This window comes from Pimephales promelas, chromosome 25 (genome assembly GCF_988280905.1).
Source record: "Pimephales promelas chromosome 25, fPimPro1.hap1.1, whole genome shotgun sequence".
Taxonomy (NCBI): Eukaryota; Metazoa; Chordata; class Actinopteri; order Cypriniformes; family Leuciscidae; genus Pimephales; species Pimephales promelas.
The window spans coordinates 12460192-12483453 of NC_142793.1; the positions used below are offsets into that span (position 1 = coordinate 12460192).

The 23262-nt window shown below is 36.4% G+C and overlaps 1 long non-coding RNA gene across 2 annotated transcripts in view; it reads right to left on the reverse strand.

The window, feature by feature from the left end:
- Positions 1-4060: 4060 nt before the first annotated feature.
- Positions 4061-23262, reverse strand: part of LOC120475376 (uncharacterized) — a 69062-nt gene continuing 49860 nt past the window's right edge. Inside the window, exons 3-7 of one of the 2 annotated variants that reach the window (XR_016150786.1) lie at positions 22019-22065; positions 18188-18286; positions 18004-18083; positions 10016-16269; positions 4061-4347 (exon numbers count right to left, since the gene is read on the reverse strand). This is a non-coding gene — a long non-coding RNA (uncharacterized LOC120475376). The remainder of the gene's footprint in view (positions 4348-10015; positions 16270-18003; positions 18084-18187; positions 18287-22018; positions 22066-23262) is intronic. The other variant, XR_016150785.1, reaches the window with a different exon arrangement.

Below are 23262 nucleotides of genomic sequence, written 5' to 3' on the forward strand. Positions count from 1 at the left end.
CAGACACACCTTGACCTTGGCCATGCTAGATTATTGAAATGAAGTATGGGAAAAATGCTGGCTTGAACCCAATTTTGGGTTAAATATGGACAAACTCAAACATTGGGTTAAAAATGTAACCTAATGGCTGGGTTTGACCCAAAATTGGGTTAAAGCAAGATTGTGTGCTTCTGTTTAAGAAGTCATAAACTCGTCCAAATGGAACCATACACGTGAAACGGCAAGCGCAAACTTGCTAAAGCAATGCGGCTTCCCTGTCAAGCACAGATCCACTGCTCGTGTGTCGAAGGTCAGTTTACTCCTTTAACCAGCATAAGTGGAAGCCGACCCTGGCAGCTATGAGCCTATTCATAACGCACAAGCCATCGCATAGATAGATGTGTGAGAGATAATTCACATCTCGCTCAAAGGTCACTCTCCGCCTGCAAAATGCCTTTCAATTTCCCAGCAAATGCCAGCGTGCTGAGCAGCTCCTAAAAAGTTTGGCTTTTCGTTCAAACCTCAGCGTAATAGCTCCTGTCCTTTTCATTCAGTCTTCAGAAGGATCCTCAAATCACGCCATTTATTTCCTCAATGCGGGGTTACTGTTTTTTGCTCCAGTGTCGTCTTAACTACAGCTATTTTGGATCATGATTCTCCATCAAAACCTCACAAACTTCTGCCGATGACTTCCCTGTTGTCTGAATTACATAATATTTGGGCTGAGGAGAGAGGTTCCCCTGATGGTCCTTGCAGTAATTCTGCTTATATAAAAGCCAAAGCGTGAAATGTGCTTTCTCTGTTATCGTTGCTAATTCCTCTGCCACATGATTAGGTGCTAAAAAGAGCGTAATTGCTCCGATAATGAGCATGGTTCCATTGAAAATGGTGCACAAATGTCAAAGATGGCACATAATCTGCTATTAGCACTAGCAGTCAGAGTTCTGGATTCCTCATGATGACGGCACTCTGGCTGCTCACTTATTTCAATAAATTACCCATGGAATATTATAGGACTGTGGTTGTTTTCACATTGACAACTGTACGACTCCCACCTCAAGAAATCAGATATTTCAATCTGATGAAGGAAAGCGAAGAGGGTCATGGAGAAGATCACTTTTGTTTGACTGGCATGTCTTTGGTTTTATAGACTCTAAAAAAAAGAGGTAATACTTTGTTACTTCAGGCCCATTAAGTAATATGAACAGATACATGTATTAGAAAATTTTACAAATAAATGTAAAAGGGCTACGGATCAATGCAACTAGATTCCACCAAAAAAAAAAAAACATTAAGGGATACTCCACTTTTTTGAAGAATATCAGTAACCAGACAGTATCTGTCCCATTGACTTCCATGGTATATACTGTATATTTTTTTTCCTACTATGTAAGTCAATGGGACCAGAAACTGTCTGGTTACTGATATTCTTCTAAATATCAGAAAATCAGCTGAATGGATTCGAAAATGGTAAAACTCAACTGTTTAACTCTGAAGGAGTTGTAAAATGAGTGGAGTATCGCTTTAAATAGCACAAATAAAGTTAAATAATTAATAATATTAAAAATAAAGCTTGAAAAATGAAAATGCACAAAAAATTAACAGATAAAATGAATAAATGAATGCATATATATATATATATATATATATAAACAAATGCACATACAAATAAATAAACTTCATATAATAAATAAATGCATAATGATATACATAAATAAAAATAGAAATGCACATAAAAATAAATAGATAAAAATGAATTTAAAATAAATGAATACATGCATAAATAAATCAGAACGATTCATAAATAAAAATAAAAATGCACATAAAATAATGCATGTAAAATAAACAAATAAATAAAGTGCATATAAAATAAATTAAAAACTTAAATGCAAAAATGCATAAATAAATAAAACGAAACAGATGCATAAACTAAATCAAATGCATATAAAATAAACATAATATAATATAATATAATATAATATAATATAATATAATATAATATAATATAATATAATATAATATAATATAATATAATATAATATTGAATGTGCAGGCTATTTTCTATTTTCTCAGTTGCTTAATAGGTTGTTTTCCCCATTCTGAGGAAACATAATTTTCAGCCAGACAGTCACTGAAGCCAATTATTAATGGACTAATACAAGAAAAACACATTAACAACTCAAAATAAAGGCATGTTCCACTGGGTGAAAAACACAATGTTCTCTACATGAAAGGACAATGCTGAATCATTCATCTATTTTTACCAATAACAAACAGCCATGTTCACTTATTCGTGCATTTTTACTAAAACATTTCAATGGAAAATTGTAAATGTTTTGAGTGATATGATGGGAAAGAATCAGTGAATGAATTAGTTGAAATGAATAAATGATAAGTGCAACTAAGATCACAGATATATTATGAATATTCAAATCATTCGCCCCATAGTTATTGAATACGGGCAGGGTTTCGAATGGCTATACTGATTTCCTTTTTGATGACTGACAGTAACTATGGTATTTTGATGGAAATTATAGTAATAATGATGTATTTTTGTGAGGGTCGTGTTGACCAGCTAAGATCTGCACGAGAGTTTATTATATCTATGGGTCACATTTCTGACGTCCATTGAGGGAAACACAAAGCTAACAAGATGCAACTGAACCTTTGAGTTGGACTCTGAAAAGCCATTTTCTGAGTCTCCAGGAGTCGTGAATGTGTACCGGGAGGAGGTCGGGACCGGGTCTGTATAGTGCACCTGGTAAAGGCATTATTAAGCCGTCACGACAGGGGCCCGTGTGGCATTTAGTGAGCAGAGGTCTTGCTGAGCCCATATTATCTGTAAAACATAGCGAGAGAAAGTTTGTGTTAGAGAGAAATGCTATTAAAGACTTGGTACCAAACAGAAATGACATGTAATATTAACCTTTAAGACTCTCATTGGCCCATGGGTTTCATTTCTAATCACATTTATTCTTCTACTATTCCCCATCTTTTCTACAAGTTATCAGGCTTGAAACATCATTATGCGTTTTTTACGAGGAGACACATTTCTTACCGGTTGGCTTTTACTGTATTTCCTCAGAGAGGTTCAGGAGTCGAGAGAAATGTTAAATGTTAAAGGAAGAGACAGAACACAAACCAATACGGTAACAGCTTTAAATGTGCACTTGTTTTCACAAGTGACCAGTCAGACAGACTGATTGTGATGGCTTACTGTGCAAATGCGTAAATATCTCTAAGTTCGGCTAATGATTATTAATGATCTCATTGTAAGTTATACTGAATGTCATCCCACTTTTGAGATACAGAAGCAGATTTATGCTCATATATTTAACACCGCCACTGTAAAAAATATTTTCAAGATTTGTTATCACAACATATTTTCTTTTGTCAAATCAACTTTAGAATAATTTATTTAGTTGAGATAACTTATTATTTTGAGTTTCTGATGGTTAAATTAATCTACTTCATTGTATTAACTCACATTTTCCAGTTCAATCAACTTAAAATTTTAAGGCAACCAGGTTACTTACTTTTTTAAGTTAAACCAACGATATTTTTTACAGTGTAGTTATCACAACATTTTTTCTTTTGTCAAATCAACTTAAATAATTTATTTAGTTCAGATAACATATAATTTTGAGTTTCTGATGGTAAAATGAATCTCCTTCATTGTGTTAACTCACTTTTTCCAGTTCAATGAACTTAAAATTTTAAGGCAACCAGGTTACTTACTTTTTTAAGTTAAACCATCAATATTTTTTTACAGTGCATCTTTAAAAATGTTGATAAATAAATGGTCTATGTGATGTATTGATTGTGTTTTAATTAAGCCTTTGCTTAGCAGATGTTAAAAATATAAATCTTTGAAATAAAATAGTTATGACAACAATTTCAACAGCACATTAAATGGCTATTTTTCTGCATAAAAAGCTGCACAATATGTTGTGTAGTATGTGTACACTGTGTGTGTGTCATTTTTTGTTATATACAATTAATTTTAATGATTTATTATGCATATATATACATATAGTACATACATGCATATATATACAGTATATATATATATATATATATATATATATATATATATATAGTTGTATCCATTACTTTGTCTTAATTGGTCTCTTTACTAATAAATAAATAATCCAGAGACATGCGATCTTACAGGGAACACACACATTTGTGCCAGATGAACACAAACGCCTGATGTTTTTGTGGTTTTAAAAGCAGTCCCCATCTGTCACTGTTGTTTCACACACTCGCTGCGTTTCGTCTTTCTGTCGTAAACAGACAGAGATGTAACCAAAGAAAGTTTAGCACATCTCCAATCTCCCATGAAATCCCATGATGAGTCGTGTTTGCCTGCAAAACACAATGTTATTAACAGAAGATTACTTTAGAATTGAATGCAAAGGATATAAATGAAAATAACCAGAAATGAGGACGGAGAACTGTCAAGAGACGTTCCTGCATTTCCAGTCGTCTTTCTAATGTCTCCATCGAAACAGGATTAATGTTGTTAAACTAAACATATACAGCCAGAAACGCTTTAGACGAGGCACTAACTAAAGATGTACTTAAGAATATTTATGTGATTAGTTAGCAGTAAAACAAACACATCGTGTGCAATAGCAGCAATACTGATGTCGCTATCACAGCATCAAACATCTGGTGTGGAAATAAGCTGAGTTTAGGACAACATGCGAGCGGGGAAGCCGTCAGTACATCATTCAGGACTCTTTTGATATTGTGCATCCGAGAGAGACGGAGAGAGAGAGGAAGTCCTCAGCTCTCCATGTGAGCTTTCTTCCAACAATGCCATCAGTTCCCGCTACATGCCTGTTTCCATGGAAACCCCTCAGATATAGCAGGTGAAGATCAGGATAGGGAAATATCATGAGTTACGAGAGGATGGGTGTAGGTGTTGTTGTACAGTTGCTATGGTGTTCTGGATGGTTTCTAGGGTGTTGCCAAGCAGAGAAATTCTAATAGTTTATTAATAAAGGTAAATCTCATACTATGGTCTTGGGTACAAAGTGTCTGTTTAAACTAAAACAGAATCATCCAACCATAATTTGTAACGATGGCACATACTTGCGAGATCAAATGAAATACTTGGGCTTAACCCTCTAGGCGCCACGGTTACGTTTACTCGACAAGATGCGGCACAGAATAAAATGCCCTGTTTTGTCAAATTTGGTGTCAAATTTCGTTCAACCTCCAGTCCACTAGATGGCAGACATGTCCCCGACTCAAAAAAACGTCATGCTTCTATGCAAAATGTTTGAGTTATGCCTGGTTCAGATTACACAATTTTTTTGTCTGTTACGATAGTCACTGTGTCAGATTGCACAATTTTGGCTCCTAAAATCTTGTCGTGTTGTGGACAAGACACATGTCAGACTACACGTTACTTCCTGACCAGTCATCGCATGTCGTGTTTAACGGCGCGCGTGATAACATCGAGAAGGCGAAACTCGAAGCGAGTGAGTTCCTGGATTGCTCGGCATTGCCTTTTCAGCGTGAGAAATACGTGTGTGTGAACTGGTTGAATTGCGTGTCTCACGGCCATTGCGTGAGACTTGAGAACACTGCTCGAAGAGGACAGGCTGTCAATCCTCCAAAGAGAACTTGAGGTAAAATATTGTTTTCTTATATATTTTTATTTCTAGTTTTAATGTTAGCACCATCGTCTCTTTTTCGTTTTGTCTTTTTTGAAAGTTGTATACGGAAAAGCTTGTGCTCCTATTGGTCAACCTCATACATGTGACGGAACCGTCGTGGACGACGGTTAAAAAAATTAAACATGCTAGTCTTTTTGTCGTGATGTCACGAAGCATCGCAGACGCGACGTAGGTTGTCGCCCACGACACACTATACGAGATGATATGATCGAATCTTGCATCCCGACGCCCGTTGTCGTTTACGAATCCCCACGACACCCTACGTCAAACGGATCGTGCCAAAATCGGGCTAAAATCGTGTAATCTGAACCGGGCATTAGAGTGCAAAATGTAATACGCTTCGTGTCATCCTTAATATTTCTCTAATTTACAGAAAGTCTCTATCTTTTATCCGTTTTAAGATATAGCCTTTTCGAAATTAAGATATCAAAATTGAACGTTTTAGGAAAAAACCTCTGCCGCCTAAAGGGTTAAGGCTGTCAAACTTACTTTTAAACCTCATCATTGACTATATAATTCGTAATATTGAGTTTGGAAAGGAGTGTATTGTATCAATCTGAAAAAACGTTTTACATTTAATGTTAGAAAAAAAACTTGCTTAGCAACTTATATTACCATTTTTGATTATGTAGTTTATCAAAGTGCATCATCTTTTGCTCTTACTACGGCTTACAATGAATTGTGCAGATTTGTTATTGATATACACCATTGTAATATATATGAATATGATTTACTCCAATGGTCTCAACATTAGAAGGCATCCTCACTGGCTGCAATCTATTTTCAAATCTGTACATTTTAATTACCCAAATAATTTGCATCAGTATATTGCAATTAAGACATTCCTCGCATTAATTGTTTTCTTATTCCTTTAGAAAGTTTTGGGAAGGAAATGCTCCTGTATAATCTACCCATGAATGTACGATCTTTGACTTGTTTAAAATGGTTTGCTTCTTTATTTTAAAACAAGTAATTGCTTCAGATGATATATCTATTAAAGCTAGGCAAATGCTGTATGTGTTAATTTTGTAGTGGTGTGTTTTTTGTTTTGAATGAGGTGATTTTCAATTTCATTTGTTGATGAGAATGATTTTTTTTCTTTCTGAAAATGTAACTAAAGGATGCTTGCCTTCATAAACAATTGTTATGAAGTAATGAATCATAACAGTCCTATTATCATCCAATTATCAAATCATCAGGCTGCATGATCAGAGAACATGTAGGGCAGATGTTTGTCATGGAAATCTGACCTGCAGTACATCTAAATATCCCTCACAGTCCCACCCCTGGGATCATCATCACACGCTGAAGAACACACACAAGTGAGACAGCAGGAATATTCATCGTGCCGGTAAACGCACTTCAAAAGGACGTCATTGTGACTGTAAAATGACTAATGCCAGATCCACAACGCCTCAGAGTGGGTGTTTGGCGGATGCTAGCGGTTTAACAGTCACTATATCAGTTAAAACTCTCACTTTCTCTCCTTATGTCTGATTTGGGCACTGACCGGTCCAGATGGACAAGCTTGTTGGAAGCAACGGTCAGTGTGGCCTGCCGGGATGATGATATTAGTCTCTTGATCAAGAACAAGCCGCCACTACGAGCATTTCCCCTGCTCTTTCTCTTCAAAGCTTCACATGGTTTCAGCTCTTTGTTGGACAGATCTGATTGCAGGTAGTTCGTAAGTGCAGAAGTATTCCCCCAAACTTACGGATCCGCTTTACTCTGGGTCTCTGCCAGCTGATAGCAGCGAGGTTGCTATGGAAACAGACAGGACTTATCGTGGAGGAGGGGATGCGCTTTATCACCAAGTGTCAGGCTGGAAAGTCCAAACATATTTCCTGCAAACCATTATATGTTTTAACTCAGCAGAAACGGACAAGTAGGATTTCCCTTGAAATGCCATCTGAGCAACCTCACCAAACACCTCAAGAACATGTTCAGGTCACATTTCACCCCGAAATATAAATTATGTTGGACATAAAAGATAAAGTCTTTAAATAAAGTGACATTAAAGCACTTTTTCATATTCTTGTCACTGTAATTGAGTGACAGATATTATATATTTATACACTCACACACATACATATAATATAATATTATTTTATATTATTATTATAAAAAGTCTTGTTACTGTGCATGACTATATATATATATATATATATATATACACAGTAACAATACATGCATGTAATTATAATAATATAATTTAAATGTTCAAATAAAATATATTCTAGTGATACAAATCACAGAGTACTAGTACTGGACATTTTTTAATCATAATCTTTTTCTTTTTACATTTTATATGTAAAATGCACGTAATTACAGTAATTACACACACACATACATAGAGAGAGTGAGAGAAAGAGAGACAGTATAATAATATAAATGCTTATCATTTCAATAAAATATATTTTAAAGTGATACAAATCAAATTACAAACTTTTCCCGAGTCAATTCGTTCATTTTGTTCGTTGACTGAACCAAATGACACGAAAAAAGATTTGTTCGTTTTGATGAACGAGTTCAAACACGAGAGTCGCGAAAACGCATCACAGAACAGAGCAAGGTGACCATTTGGGCTTATAAAACTTAAACTTTTTTAAATTTTTTATGTAATGAGCGATCGTTTCACTTGATAAGACCCTTATTATCGTCTGGAATCGTTTAAAGCCCTTTGAACAGTTTGCAGTTGAACCGTTTAGTTACCAGTAAAGTCCATTATATGGAGAAAAATGCTGGAATGTTTTCATCAAAAACCTTAATTTCTTTTTTCGACTGAAGAAAGAAAGACATGGACATCTTGGATGACATGGGGGTGAGTAAATTATCAGCAAAAGTTTTTTTTTAAAAGTGAACTACTCCTTTAAAGGAGAACTGGTTCGTGGTTCAACTTATCGAGACTGTTTTCCCAAGATGGCTCCTTTCTGTATACATGAACTGGACTGTCTTTATAACTTATCTTCTTATTGAACGGTCTGTAAACTTACAAAGTTCTCAATGCTTCGTTTTGCATGTATGGACCCTCATTATGTTACTGTGTTAGTGTGGGGCTATTTTGAGCCTTGTTAGTGGTATAAACTAGCGTTTTCTTTTTACTTAGTAAATGCCCCCATTACTAGCGTTATTCGCTAAACAGTTTTTAGAGATATTCGACTAGGTACCAATGTTTTATTAGACCAAAGGTTAATTTTGCGCCTGAGTTCTCCTTTAAATGTGACCCGAGCGTGTTTTTTTTTTACAGCTCACCCATTCGTGACTTGTTTTCCCCAAATTCATTCCTGTCCAATTCCGAGTATTGCTGCTAAATGAATGGGTTTTGACGACTATTCAAGATCAGCCTGTTCTAAACTCTCTCTAACCCCTAACCTCTAATTGTTTGAGTGCTCTGTTTAAGGTTTTCTCTTCCTAAACCTACTTGAATGTTTGTTTGCTGATAACATCAATGTGTGTGTGTGTGTGCACTTGCAAATGACTAAAAGGCACAGAGCCCAGTTATTAAGAATGAAAATATGAAAAATACTTTTTATGACGCGAAGAATGAAGCTTGCACAGCTGGTTCAGATTTCCACTGCGCTTTGAACCACTTTCTGTTTCTCTCTCTCTTCCCTTCAGGATCCCTGGTAATTTTAGCATAATAATTAAACGGGATTTATGCCAGGATGGAGAGATGCAGTACGATCACACACTCTCTCACTTTCCTGTTCTTACAAAAGGGGTGCAGATAGAAAAGGACTGCTAAAATAATGAACGTTTCATGTGGTTATGAGAGATGTGAGACAGACAAAGAGAGAGAGAGAGAGAGAGAGAGATATAGAGAGAGACATGCTGTCTGTCTGGTTATCTGTTTTATCCAAAGCTGTGGTTCTGTACTGGTTTTGCTTCCACATGACCGTCTAATTTCTCACTGAGTTCAATTTGCTTTAGATTTTTTCACCTGCATCCAACATTTGATATGACGCACAATGTGAACAAGCAACTTAACAACGAATGATAAGAATGAGAAACTAAAAAGGGGGGAACTGATCAATATAGAATGACATATCTATCTATATCTAATGTCATTGTATAGATCAGTGGAGAAGACGCACACGGCACAATAAAAGAGTGATCCGGAGCCAAAAGAATGAATAATAGATGATTTCCTCAAAGTTAAGCAGAATCATTCTAACATTTGTGAGATAAAAATCAGCTCCGAATTCGATTCCTCCTCAGATGTTCTCCGTCATATCATGTGTTGTTTGATATTGACTGTGAACTCACTATTGCTTGAATCAAAGCTTGATCTGTTCTCTTTAAAGGAACAGATCAAAAATGAAACGTTTGTCATCGTTTATACTCACCCTTGTGTCGTTCCAAATCCCACATGACTGTCTTTCATCTGTAAAACACAAAAGGAGATGTTAAGCTAGTAATGTCAAACCTGGGGTAGCATCATTTTTTTAATTCATCACAAAATCTAATGATATTTGGTAAATAACCGCTTAAATTTGTGTCTGTTCCTCACACAAATCTATTGCACGACTACAGAAGATTTCAAATATAGTGCAAAAATTGCGTGGACTATCTTTATGACAGTTTTATTTGCCTTTTGGGGGGAATATAAATCAGCATCTACACTAGATCAACATCTTTTGGTTTGATAAACAAACTTTTTAGTAAACAGTTCTTAAAAGAGCCATTTTTTATATTTTATATATATTATTTATATTTTTATATTTTCCCCTTTAAAGAACCTTCAGTGTGATGGAAAGTTTTCATGGATGTTAAAGGTTTTTAAAGCTACACTGTGTGATTTTTACCCCCATCTAGGGGTGAAAAGGTATATGACCATCTAGTGAATATTAGTTTCTGTTCCTCTCAATTCCGATTTCGTTTGAACTCCTACGGTGGCCAATGTAGTCCAAGATTAACATGGCTTCCAGTTCGACCTCGCCCATGAGTGTTAACTCAAACGTAAACGCGAAAGGCGAAGCTTGAATTAACGGGTATGTCCCTCTTTGGCTAATGTACTTTCAAGATGGAGGGGCAACATGGCGACGGACATTAGAACCCCTTACCCGTATGTATTTTCAATGGCATATCATACACTCACGAGAATACTTTATTACTCGAACGAAGTAAATATACATTAATGAGCACATATATTTTTGAAAGAACTAAGTGTTTTTAGCTAAGAATAAACTAAAAGAGTTACACAGTGTAGCTTTAATGGAACGATTTATGCCAATAAATATATTTTGAAGAGTGTAATAAACGCCTAAGTTTCACTGAAGAAAGAAAGTCATATGGTTTTGAACAATATGAGAGTGATTTTTTGGAAGAACTATTCCTTTAAGTGTTCTTGTTGGTCTTTAAGAAAAAAGGTGTTGTCTGTTAAATGTCAGTCGCACTGCTTGAGTCTGGCCTTTCGGATTATTTTAGGATTAATTGATGCCTGAATTTTCATTGTGTGGAGGCACAAAGAAAGAGTTCTGACAGCTTTATAAGAAGTCCCTTTGGTCAGTGCTATAAGAGCCAGCATAGTGTCTGTGCACTTGTTCCATCAAGACAATTACTGACAAGGCAGAATGACTCATGAAACGTGACGGTCAAGACTAGATTTTCTTACCTGAGCGAGGAACTTCTCCCAGGATGATGCTGAAATTTTGGGGAAGCAGGAGTGCTTGAAATTGGTTTTAAAACACATTAAATTGTCAGGTTCCTTGCTTAAAAGCGCACTGAAGTGTCTTGAAACGTGCAGCATTGTTCAATGTGTTGACGGGGAAAAATCGAACAGCTCCTCAACTTTTTTTTAATAGCCAACAGAGTTTCACCTATATCACGGCTCGGAGCTGTTGAGCTTGGTAAAGCCGCAGTTTCCTCCTACGTATCGCTTTAAAATTCTGTGCAGAATTCAATTGGGTCCAATATGTTTTGTGGTCTGTGGCGACTCGCACAAATGATCAATGATCATGAAATGGTGGACACTAACGTAAAACCAGACTTCAATTGCATATTTACACTGTCCGAATCATTCCCTATACTGTATATATGTGCCATTCACCATGTAGAAAATAGTAAATGTGTGAACAGGTGACCGATTTCAGCCGCAGCTTCAGCATCTGTTTATAATGTAGGGGGCGGAGCTTCAGATTCTAGAAGGCATTCTATTGGACAGAAAATCTGCTGAGAAGCTGAAGTGAAGAGTGATGTCATCGAAATCATTGATCCATTTTGATAATGAGAGACTGTAAGTTTTGAATACTTAATTATACCTTCTAAATGTTTAAATGTCATTGTTTTGGAGCACACTAGTTTATAGTTTTCAGTTTTGGTTTCATGGGGACTTTAATGGTACAATGGGCATAGCTCATAGATAGTTCCTTGTGGAATATTTACCTTCTGCTTCCCAGACTAAAAGAGCAGTTTCCTAAAATAAAAACAATCAAGAAAACAAAACCTTGCGAAACCCTTAAAGGACTTTGGTGTAGAGGTTCAGCGCTCGGGGCTGGTTACCTCAAAGTCGCTGTTTGATCACCCCAAGAGGTGAACCATGAAGCACCTCTATCGTACCCTCGAGCAAAGCACTTAACTCTAGGTTGCTCCAGGCAAAGTGTCCCTGTAATGGAGATTTTCATTCATCACGTCAATTTTTAGGTCAACCTGGCAGGCAAAGTCACCATGGGTAGTCTCAGGAACTTCAAATGTTTGTGTTCTGAGAAAAATAAAGCCTGTGGATAAAGTTGCTGTCAAATTTTGCAGATGAAATCAAGTAATAACAATAGGAATCCACACTGAAAAACTTCCACACATTTTGCTTGTGTTCATGTTGGTCACAAAGAGGCGTGTGTAAGTGGCGCTTTATGTATCTCCATTCTATTGACAATTAAATTTTAGGCCTACAACTATTGTCAAATTTGTCAAGCACGAAAAAACGTCCACCCTTTGGTCTCTATCCTTATTGAGAAAGCTGTTTTAAACACATTTCTAAGCACATTATGGTTTCAAGATTCACATTCGAGGCATGTCATTTCCTTTGTAGAACAAAATGTGAACGTTTCTTTAAGTAAAATTCAACACAGAACTCATTTTACAGACACTCATTTTGCCTCAAACAACTCTTCCAACTCTCAAACTGAACACGTTCATTGCGCAAGTCTATTGAAAAATCATGTGAATATTGTGGAAATGAATTCACACTCCAAATGATTAGGGATAAATGCAACGGATCGGAATCTTCTCAAAGAAAGCCACCTTTTGAAAATCTTATACTGATAGTTTCTCACTTGTCAGCCCTAACAGGAAAACTTCAGATACATCAACAGTGTTGCTTTTATCAAGTCCTCATTGGTTGCTTTGAACCATGGTTATGCCAAGCTGTCAGGATTAGTGACTCAGTCAGTATCCTACGAGGTCCCACAAGGCTACGTCTTTGGCCCGCTGTTGAATCGATCTATCTCCACCAAAGCTGTATCTCGTCACTCCCACAACCCCAGTATCTCCTCACACATTCCAACTCAGTCCAACCAGTCTCTCCACTCGAGCCTTGTGGTCCAGTCCAGCTGCGATCAGAGGCTACAACCACACAATTACCCATGCAGTGAGGAGAACAATGAGCTCAAAATAACAGCAAGCGAGAACAGCAAGAACATATTCTCTGGCCTCTCTGACGTCAGGTTAGCCATGGCAACTAGCCTGCTCTGATGAACCATCACACAGACATCAAACATTCCTTTTATTAAGATCAAAGCTTCCATTCTCCCAGAATAGAATTATTTCTGTACGGCCAATCCGCAAGCGCTAGGAGACACGGATCTGCATGTACTGTAGCACACACAAGGGTCGTTTCATCACATGGATGGACACTCAAAAGGAACCATGGGCATAAATATAAAATTAAGACCAGGTGGTCTTAAAGATTGTGGTTAGTTCATCCATGGAAAAAATACTGTGTTATGAGGAAATATGGAAACATGAGAAGGGCTTATAGCAAAGAAAAGTAAAATAACACAAATAATATTTTAAATTGTTTCTTGTATGAGTTTCAATGAGATTAATAATTTGAGTAAATGAAGACATCTAATTAAGTTTCCAGAGAAAAAGACCCTAATCTCTCGTGTCTCATTTAGAGCGTGGAAAAACCTCAATGTCTCAAATGTGCCAAGATACAGCCTGCAATCAAAAGTCTCTCAATATGAACCCAAAATTCACATTTGAGGTATGAATGTCATTATAAACTCAAACATTCAAACATGAACTCATTAAATGATCTGAGCAGATTCATTTTATAGCTCTATGGTCAGATTATGAGGTGGTCGAGCCCTTGGCGCAGACCTGTCTAAAGCCCCCGGCGCTCCGATTTGTTGAGTGGGAGAACGGTGACGCGCTTCGATTTCCCGTTGCATATGAGTTTAGTGGCACAGCGCTGCAAATTCTCATTGAGTGTGGGATTTGCAGTGAGTCCTTACTCTATACTCTTCCTGTATATCAATTCAATCAAAGTAACTGGTAATGTAATGTATTACTTTTCCCATATATTGAGTCACCTGTCCCATGCTGAGAGTAATCGGCATTTTGTGTACTAAATAAATGGCTAGTGTAGTTCTAAATGTTTGCATGCATTTACTCATCTCATTTGCACAAAAACAGATTCAGTTTTGCTCAAAATGGATAAGAACAGTGAAACGCAAACCTATGCAAAAATATTATTACATATGAAGAATATACTTATTCTTATCAATATATTGTAAGAATAAGTTTTAGAACTGAAAACGTCCTTGTTAGTCCAATAAAAGCTTTTATTGACACCAGGGTCAGCAAACTACTAGACTAGAGGATAAAACCCCACCACCGCAGGAGAATTTCAACGCCTACTTCAACACGGCCGGTTTAGCCCCGCCCACCGATTCGCACATTACACATATAGCTAAATAACATAGATTCCTACCTCGTGAGGACAAACCGGATCGAGCTACCGAGCAATACAGAATATTGTACAGTGCCTGGTTGTGGAAGAAGACAGTGGCTCTGGATACCAATAGGACTGCATGGATAAACTTTATTTTTAATGACGATCTAGCTGATGAGGTAAAACATTGTCCGTCTGTTCGCTTCATTTCACTGAGGATTGTTTTGTAAACAAGACTGGATTTGCAGACCGATTAAGAGTAAAGAACGGTGCTGTGCCGTCTATATTGGCTCTGACAGGAATTGTGCAACACACGGACTCTGGGTCGAACATGTATGGGCGAATCATTCCGGTTGCCATTTTACAACACGACGTTTTCAAAACACCGACAGGTGAGTTGAAACTCATTATTATGCAAAACTGTTATCCACTCACAACAGTGGGCGTTTACTTCCAAGTCTTCAGTGCGAGACGCCCATAAAAACCGAGCGTTTTTCAGCTAGGCTCAAAACTAGGGTAGAAAATAGCCTATTACTTATTCATTTTGATGTTTTGAATGCAAAAACCAAGCGAACGTCATAAGTTCACCTCAGACAACAATATAATACAATTTAAAAAGCCAGTTCATGACCCCTTTAAATAACACAAATACACTTTATGTATTTAATCTCACTTTAACCAATGTCTGCTGACCTTCGATGATCCAATTCATTAATACTAATAAGCAAAAATGACTTTAGATAAACATCACATTTGTGTTTTGTTTTTCTTGCTGAAAAAAGAGTGTTGAACTTTCTTCTCCTGCGATCCACAATGGTTTGTTTGAGGTCTACTGAACAGGCGGGATTTTGCATTTCCTTCCGCCTGAGGCTTATTTATTTCACTTTTGGTGTGAAAAGACCTTTACATTTGACAAAAATAGAACTTTTGCTTTTTGTTATTAAATCTATAAGAGTAATGCAAAAGTAACGGAAAAATGTAACTAAACAATGCAATACATTACTTTTTAGGGAGTAACGCAATTTTGTGATACCCTGTCTCCGCTCTCCTACACACTTCCGCTCAATTTCAATTTTGCTTCAGTACTACGTGTGGGATTGCGGTGTATACTTTGGTTTTCTCCAGACAATTTTTTACTAGTCCAATCAGCGAACAGAGGGAATGGCTGTAAACGATGACGTTGATGTCCTGCGCTAGTTTGAGTAGTCATACGTCACGAGCAAACGTTGGCGATTGGTTTCATCGCCAACGTGACTCCAGTTAATGCTTGTCAATGGAGCGAGGCCAGACTCTCTGTACAAATGAAATGTATGAGAGTCTGGTGGGACCAGGCTAATATTGTAATAATGCATTACTTTTAAAACTAACGTTCCCCAACACTGATTATAGTCTCATTTGTGTCCATTTTAGTTCATTTTAAGATAAACTCCTGCTAAGAAAAAGAAACCTCTAAACAATAATAGATTTTCCTCTGGGTCTCTTTAGGATACCGAACAGCATTTCAGCTCAAAGATCTGTCATACCGACACTTCTGTCAGGAGTGTTTATGTCTCTTGGAAAAAAGTGTGTATATGTAATTTTGTTTGTGGGGTAATGGATGGCATAAACAGTGTGCGTGTATGTGTGTGTGAGAGATCCCTCTGGGCATGGATGACAAATCAAATCGTGTTTCTTGCTAGAGCTTCTCTTCGCCCTACCACTGTGCACCTGTGTATGACACACACACACACACACACACAGATGAGAAATGAGTTCCAGGGCATGACAGACAGATGTGACACGCATGCGAGTGTCGAGTGACCAGGGGCAGTTTGTATAACTCTGAGGACACTTTTATTTGGCACAAATAGCCTTTTTTTTTCATTCCTCAGTAAACACTACATATAATAAAAAAGGCCTGACGGGTGACCAAACAAAAATTCTAAGTCAAAAACAAATAAATAATACTTTGTTTAAGGTTTAAATATTAAATTCTCACAAGTTTCCTTGTATTCATTTCATATATCCAGCCAAAAAATATTTTAGAGTTTGTTCTCAAAATACAGCGATGACATTAAATGTGAGAAAACTGCTGATAATTCTCTAAAATGAATGTACAATAAATAGCAGCTCATATCATTCGGTTTGGGGGATAGGATGAGAAATATTTATGTTCATATTTATGTAGTTCATATTTATGTCTCCTATATCTTAGCATATCTGATTCACACACACAAAAAATACGTTCTGTCTGTTCAAGACTTTGAAAAGTGTTCTCAACACCGTCTCAACCTGTGCTTATTAGCCAATTTCAACTTAAAGGTGATCTATGTAACTTTTCCTCTAAAATTAATCATTTTTTATTGCCTATGTGTGAAGGGGTTGTAATCACACATTACAATAAACATGTTGTCAAAACTTATTGATCATATCATTTTTTACAGTGAAGATCAGCGAAGATACCAAAGTCTGAATATTTCAGACGTATAAACATTTTAGGACAAGATTTAAACACAAGTTCAAAGTCTACCAGTGAGACGAAGGTGTTTGTCATCTGCCGTGAGCAGGTGTCTCTGAGCGACGACTGTGATAAATCCGTTCAATTGATTTTCTCCACGTTTCCGTGACGTCTGCACATTTAATCGAGATATGCAGACGGCACAAATAAAGAGATGAAAATAGCAGTATTTTTTTACATCAGATGTTTTCACTCTTTTTTCAGGCGGAGCGTCAGTGTCTGGGTTTTAGGGTGGATCTAATTTACATATTTCCACAATTATCAATGCAAATGAGGCCTGAGGAGTTTTGCTGGAGATTCAGAAGATTCAAACCCTGTACACTGATTAAAGTTTCTCAGGGCACACAACTAACAGATAACATTTCAGTAAACTGTGGACGTTATGAATTTTAACACAGTTTTTGCACTGATTTTGTAAGAAAATCTGCAGAATTTCACAGAATGGATGTAAAATATGCTTTTATGCATTCCTTTTAAATACTAAATGTTTTTTTGTACAGCACTTTGGTGCAATTGTTGCTTTTAAATGTGCAGTAGAAATCAAGTTTGACTTTACTTGAAATTGCAACAAATTATTAACTATTTGGAAAATAATCAGATTTTTGAATAATCAATTTTATTAAAATAATAATTATATATATTCTGATAATTCTTTGAATTATTGAATAAATCATTTTTATATAATAATTATTATACACTGTATATAATATTATTGAAATAATATATATTTATGCATATACATATATGCCTATATATATATATATATATATATATATATATAAAATATTGAAACAATTATTTTAATACTAAAAAAATATTATTTTATATTTTGAAAAATATTATATTATTTTTTTATTTTTTTATAAATTTTTGCATTTGAAACATATATTTTGGTATAACAATAATTATTTGGCTTATTAGTACATTAAAATATTGAAACTTACGAGGTGCAGAGGATGGGTGAAACTTCTTCGATTACAGACGAGTTTTCTCTAGAGTTGCAGAATGGATGTGAATTACTGATCTGAAACACAGAAGCTCAGGAAACTTAGTTGAGGACACCAGAGAACAGCTGTGTAAGAGTCTGACACAGAACTACCCGTCCCATCACCGCATCACTGGACTCACAGAGCTTAAGGGGGATCTCGCTGAAGAAAACTCATTTTGTGTGACGACTGAGAAGCTGGTCCTGCACAGGCTCTTTCCTGTTGCTTCCATAGAGAAAGTCTGTAGAAACAAACATAAACTGCATGATTATTCAGACTGAGAAGCCGATATTCCTCATGAGGCTCCGAATGTGATAAATTCCTTTGCTTTTTTCAGATTTGATTGACAGCTAGAACAGGAATACACAATCCTGAATGTCTCACATGCTGAATATAGAGATCCCACTGAGGCTTCCCCAATGAGAACCAAATAACATCTAAATAAAACCTCTCTATGTGATAATAATATGCATCGGCTTCAGAGATTACCCTCAACAATTCATCCTGATCACAACAAAGCATCTGCCAGATACATAATCATAGAGCCAACAGCCTTCAAAGATGTTTAAACGTCACAATTTAATGAAATGTCAGAAGATTCATGATCCGGACGGAATCTGTGGACAGTTTCCGCATTTTTTTCCTGTGCCGATTTTAGCAGGAAATGCAGTATAAACTAATGAGCCGGGCGGAAAATCCCACATCTGAAAGCATTAGAAAGTATATATACAAATAATAATTATAATACAAATATGTCATTCATTTATTTTTTATAAATATAATGTGATATATTGTATGTTAAAATAGAAATAAACACATTTTTACTAATCTATTTTGTAATTTTATTTCATATAAATATACTTATAATAGTATAGATAATTTATTATGTATTTACTTACTACAATATATAATACATTTAAAAATAATTATAATATTCGTATACTTTGACATAATATGTATTATTTACAAAAAGTAATTTTATATATTGAATAACCTATAGACAAAACATAACATAAAATATTTTTTTAAAATATATTTCATATAATGACAGTAAGAATAATATTTTATGTATTTATTTATTACTATATATATATATATATATATATATATTAGGAACACCACACTAATATGTTATATGTTTGTTAACGTATAAGTAATACATTATAATATGTTTGACCCCCTTTCGCCTTCAGAACTGCCTTAATTCTACGTGGCGTTGATTCAACAAGGTGCTTAAAGCATTCTTTAGAAATGTTGGCCCATATTGGTAGGATAGCATCTTGCAGTTGATGTAGATTTGTGGGATGAACATCCAGGGCACGAAGCTCCCGTTCCACCACATCCCAAAGATGCTCTATTGGGTTGAGATCTGGAGACTGTGGGGGCCATTTTAGTACAGTGAACTCATTGTCATGTTCAAGAAACCAATTTGAGATGATTCGAGCTTTGTGGCCTGGCGCATTATCCTGCTGGAAGTATCCATCAGAGGATGGGGACATGGTGGCCATAAAGGGATGGACATGGTCAGAAACAATGCTCAGGTAGGCCGTGGCATTTAAACGATGCCCAATTGGCACTAAAAGGCCTAAAGTGTGCCAAGAAAACATCCCCACACCATTACACCACCACCAGCAGCCTGCACAGTGGTAACAAGGCATGATGGATCCATGTTCTCATTCTGTTTACGCCAAAATCGAGACTCATCAGACCAGGCAACATTTTTCCAGTCTTCAACTGTCCAATTTTGGTGAGCTCTTGCAAATTGTAGCCTTTTTTTTCCTATTTGTAGTGGAGATGAGTGGTACCCGGTGGGGTCTTCTGCTGTTGTAGCCCATCCGCCTCAAGGTTGTGCGTGTTGTGGCTTCACAAATGCTTTACTGCATACCTCGGTTGTAACGAGTGGTTATTTCAGTCAAAGTTGCTCTTCTATCATCTTGAATCAGTCGCCCATTCTCCTCTGACCTCTAGCATCAACACGGCATTTTCACCCACAGGACTACTGCACGCTGGATGTCTTTGTAAACCCTAGAAATGGATGTGTGTGAAAATCCCAGTAACTGAGCAGATTGTGAAATTATCAGACCAACAACCATGTTCCCATTCTGACATTCAGTTTGGAGTTCAGGAGATTGTCTTGACCAGGACCACACCCCTAAATGCATTGAAGCAACCGCCATGTGATTGGTTAATTAGATAATTGCATTAATGAGAAATTGAACATGTGTTCCTAATAATCCTTTAGGTGAGTATTTCATATTATAGTTCATCATAGTAAAAAAAAAAATCTATTCTGATCTAATCAGTCTTGTCAATAGTTCTCCAAATGAGATGTTTGAGCAGTTGTGCTGTATAGTCTGCAGGCTGCACCAAGGTTAGGCCTCTAGGTCCACTTGTCCAAACTCACAGGCTCAGCTCATCCATCAGGACTGAGATTGATTCAGCCCAGATTCTTTGAAAGACTCATTTGTCCTTCAGAGGCCAAAAAAAACGATCAAATGGCCAGTGGTGAAATCAGCCCAGGAGAAGAGTGATTTAAAGCTCTAAAGCAAGTCCGAGATTTATTAATATAATTCATTGCTTTTGACAAGAACTGATGTGAAACAGCATTTTATGAATCACAAGAAAAACCCGGCCAAAACTAAAGCCAGATTACCAGGTGTACTGAATGTATGGGCACAGGACGGCTCTTCTCTGCGGCGTCCCGCCTCACTGATTTGAAACACGCTCGCTTATTTTGGGTGTGATTTTTTTATTTCTTATTTTGAATGTTTTCTCTTGTATTTTAAAATAAACCTACAGGCCAATCTGGAGAGAAACGAGGAGGGAATGATGCCTCTGAATTACAGATGACATTCAAAAACACTCCCTAGGGTCCAAGAGTTGACCTTTAACCCTGCAAGTAATGAGCCGATCGTCTTCTCCTGTAACTAATTCTCTCGTGTCCAACGCCCACGGGTATTGATGAGTTGTGATCCGCGCATTTTATGCGCTAAAGAAAAATCCATAATGGTTTGGGCAAAGAGCAGAATTGACATTTCGAGCGCTTATATTACAACGCACCGGTTATATTACAGCCAACGAGCTCTAAAGTTCCCCTTAGTGGACTCAAAATGTGTTTTCTGCATTTATTGCTGATTTATTCATTGCCATTCAGTCGGAGGTTCAAATGATCTCTAATTTGTTTCATGGCGGCTCTTTGATTTCTGTTTCTGCAAGGTAAATTAGAGAGGTAGTGTTCCTTGTGGGAGCCGCCGCCATGTGGAGAACTATCATCTGTGTAATGAATTGTTAGATAAATAAAGAGAGGACGAGAGAGAGACGAGTTGAGTACAGTGCTGGAAAAGCTGCGAGCTCATTATTTAAAGTTGCTACGGTCGAGCTTCCATTTAAACAAGTAGTTATACAATGTGAGCTAACAAAATGTAACTAAATTTAAGTGTTTAAAATAACACACACACACTACTGTTCTTTTATTCTATTATAAAAAAAACAGTAATATTATGGATTACTATTTAAAATAACTGTTTTCTATGTGATAACATTTCATTCATTGTTGTAAGCTGCAGTCTTCAGTGTCACATGATCCTTCAAAAATCATAAAAATATGATGATTTGGTATTTAAGAAATTTTTATTATTATTATTAATGTTGAAAACAGTTGATTAACAGTTGATTTTTTTTTTTTTAAAGTTGAAAAGAACAGCATTTATTTGAAATAGAAATATTCTATAACATTATAAATGGTTGATATTTTTATAAATGTTGATGACTTTTGATCAATATTATTGGTATAAAAGTGTGTATTGGACATATTGAAAATGAACATTAGACTGACAACATTAAAACTTTGAATATATGTGGAAAATGCATTCAAAACAACCAACGAATCAGCGTAAACTCGAACAATAACATTTAACTAAATATTCCAGTGTGTGTGACTGTGTGTACAAGAGTTTGAAAATGAATGGCTTACCTACACTGTAGTCATGTCGCTTGCATGCGTCTGGAAAGTCCATGAAACTATATAATACATCAGGGAGGACATTATGAGAAAACATGATTTGAGATACAGGATAATTAAGTGTCCGAATCAATTAGGATATCTCAAGTGTTATTCATTTTTAGACCATAAAATCCACAGACAAACATTGAAGGAGGGAGTCATCGAAATGAGAATATCAGAGACGTTTTGACATGGCTAACAGAGAGGCTCTTTTAACAGAGAGACAACAACCAACAACCGCATGACTGTGATGTGAAGACCACATCAGGCTGAGGTCAAAGGTCATGACCCATGCCTCTCACGTGTGCACAGTGCCGAGAAAAGAGCAAAACCGGCTGATAACGCACTCACTAAAACCTGACCTCACTGTGTGCTGCAAAAAATAAAGCTGTAGAGGTCCACAAAGAGCTTTTTAATCTCTTGTGCTTCATGAAACTAACCATGAAGAACCATTACACGGACCTTAAAGGAGTAGTTCACTTTTAGAAAAACTTTTGCTGATAATTTACTCACCCCCATGTCATCCAAAATGTCCATGTCTTTCTTTCTTCAGTCGAAAAGAAATTAAGGTTTTTGATGAAAACATTCCAGGATTTTCTCCATATAATGGACTTCATTTGGAACCAAACGGTTCAAGGTCCAAATGAGAGTTTTAGTGCAGCTTTAAACGACACCAGACGATGAATAAGGGTCTTATCTAGGACCCTTCGAGTCATGACTCGAAAAAAGATTTGTTCATTTTGATTCGAATTCGAATAGGAGAGTCACAAACGCACATCACAGAACAGAGCAAGGCGACCATTTGTGCTTATAAAACTTAAACTTTTTTATTATTTTTTTTAATGAGCGATCGTCTCGCTTGATAAGACCCTTATTCATCGTCTGGTGTCGTTTAAAGCCCTTTGAAACTGCACTGAAACTCTCATTTGGACCTTGAGCCGTTTGGTTCCCAATGAAGTCCATTATATGGAGAAAATCCTGGAATGTTTTCATCAAAATCCTTAATTTCTTTTCGACTGAAGAAAGAAAGACATGGACATCTTGGATGACATGGGGGTGAGTAAATTATCAGCAAACATTTTTTTAAAGTGAACTACTGGCGTCACAATGTACATTTTCAATCTCAAAAAGAACGAAGTAAAAACCTTAAACATGCAAAAATAACCATGGAATAAATAAAAGTGGTGGTGAGCATCAGGGTTTTGGCACGTCTC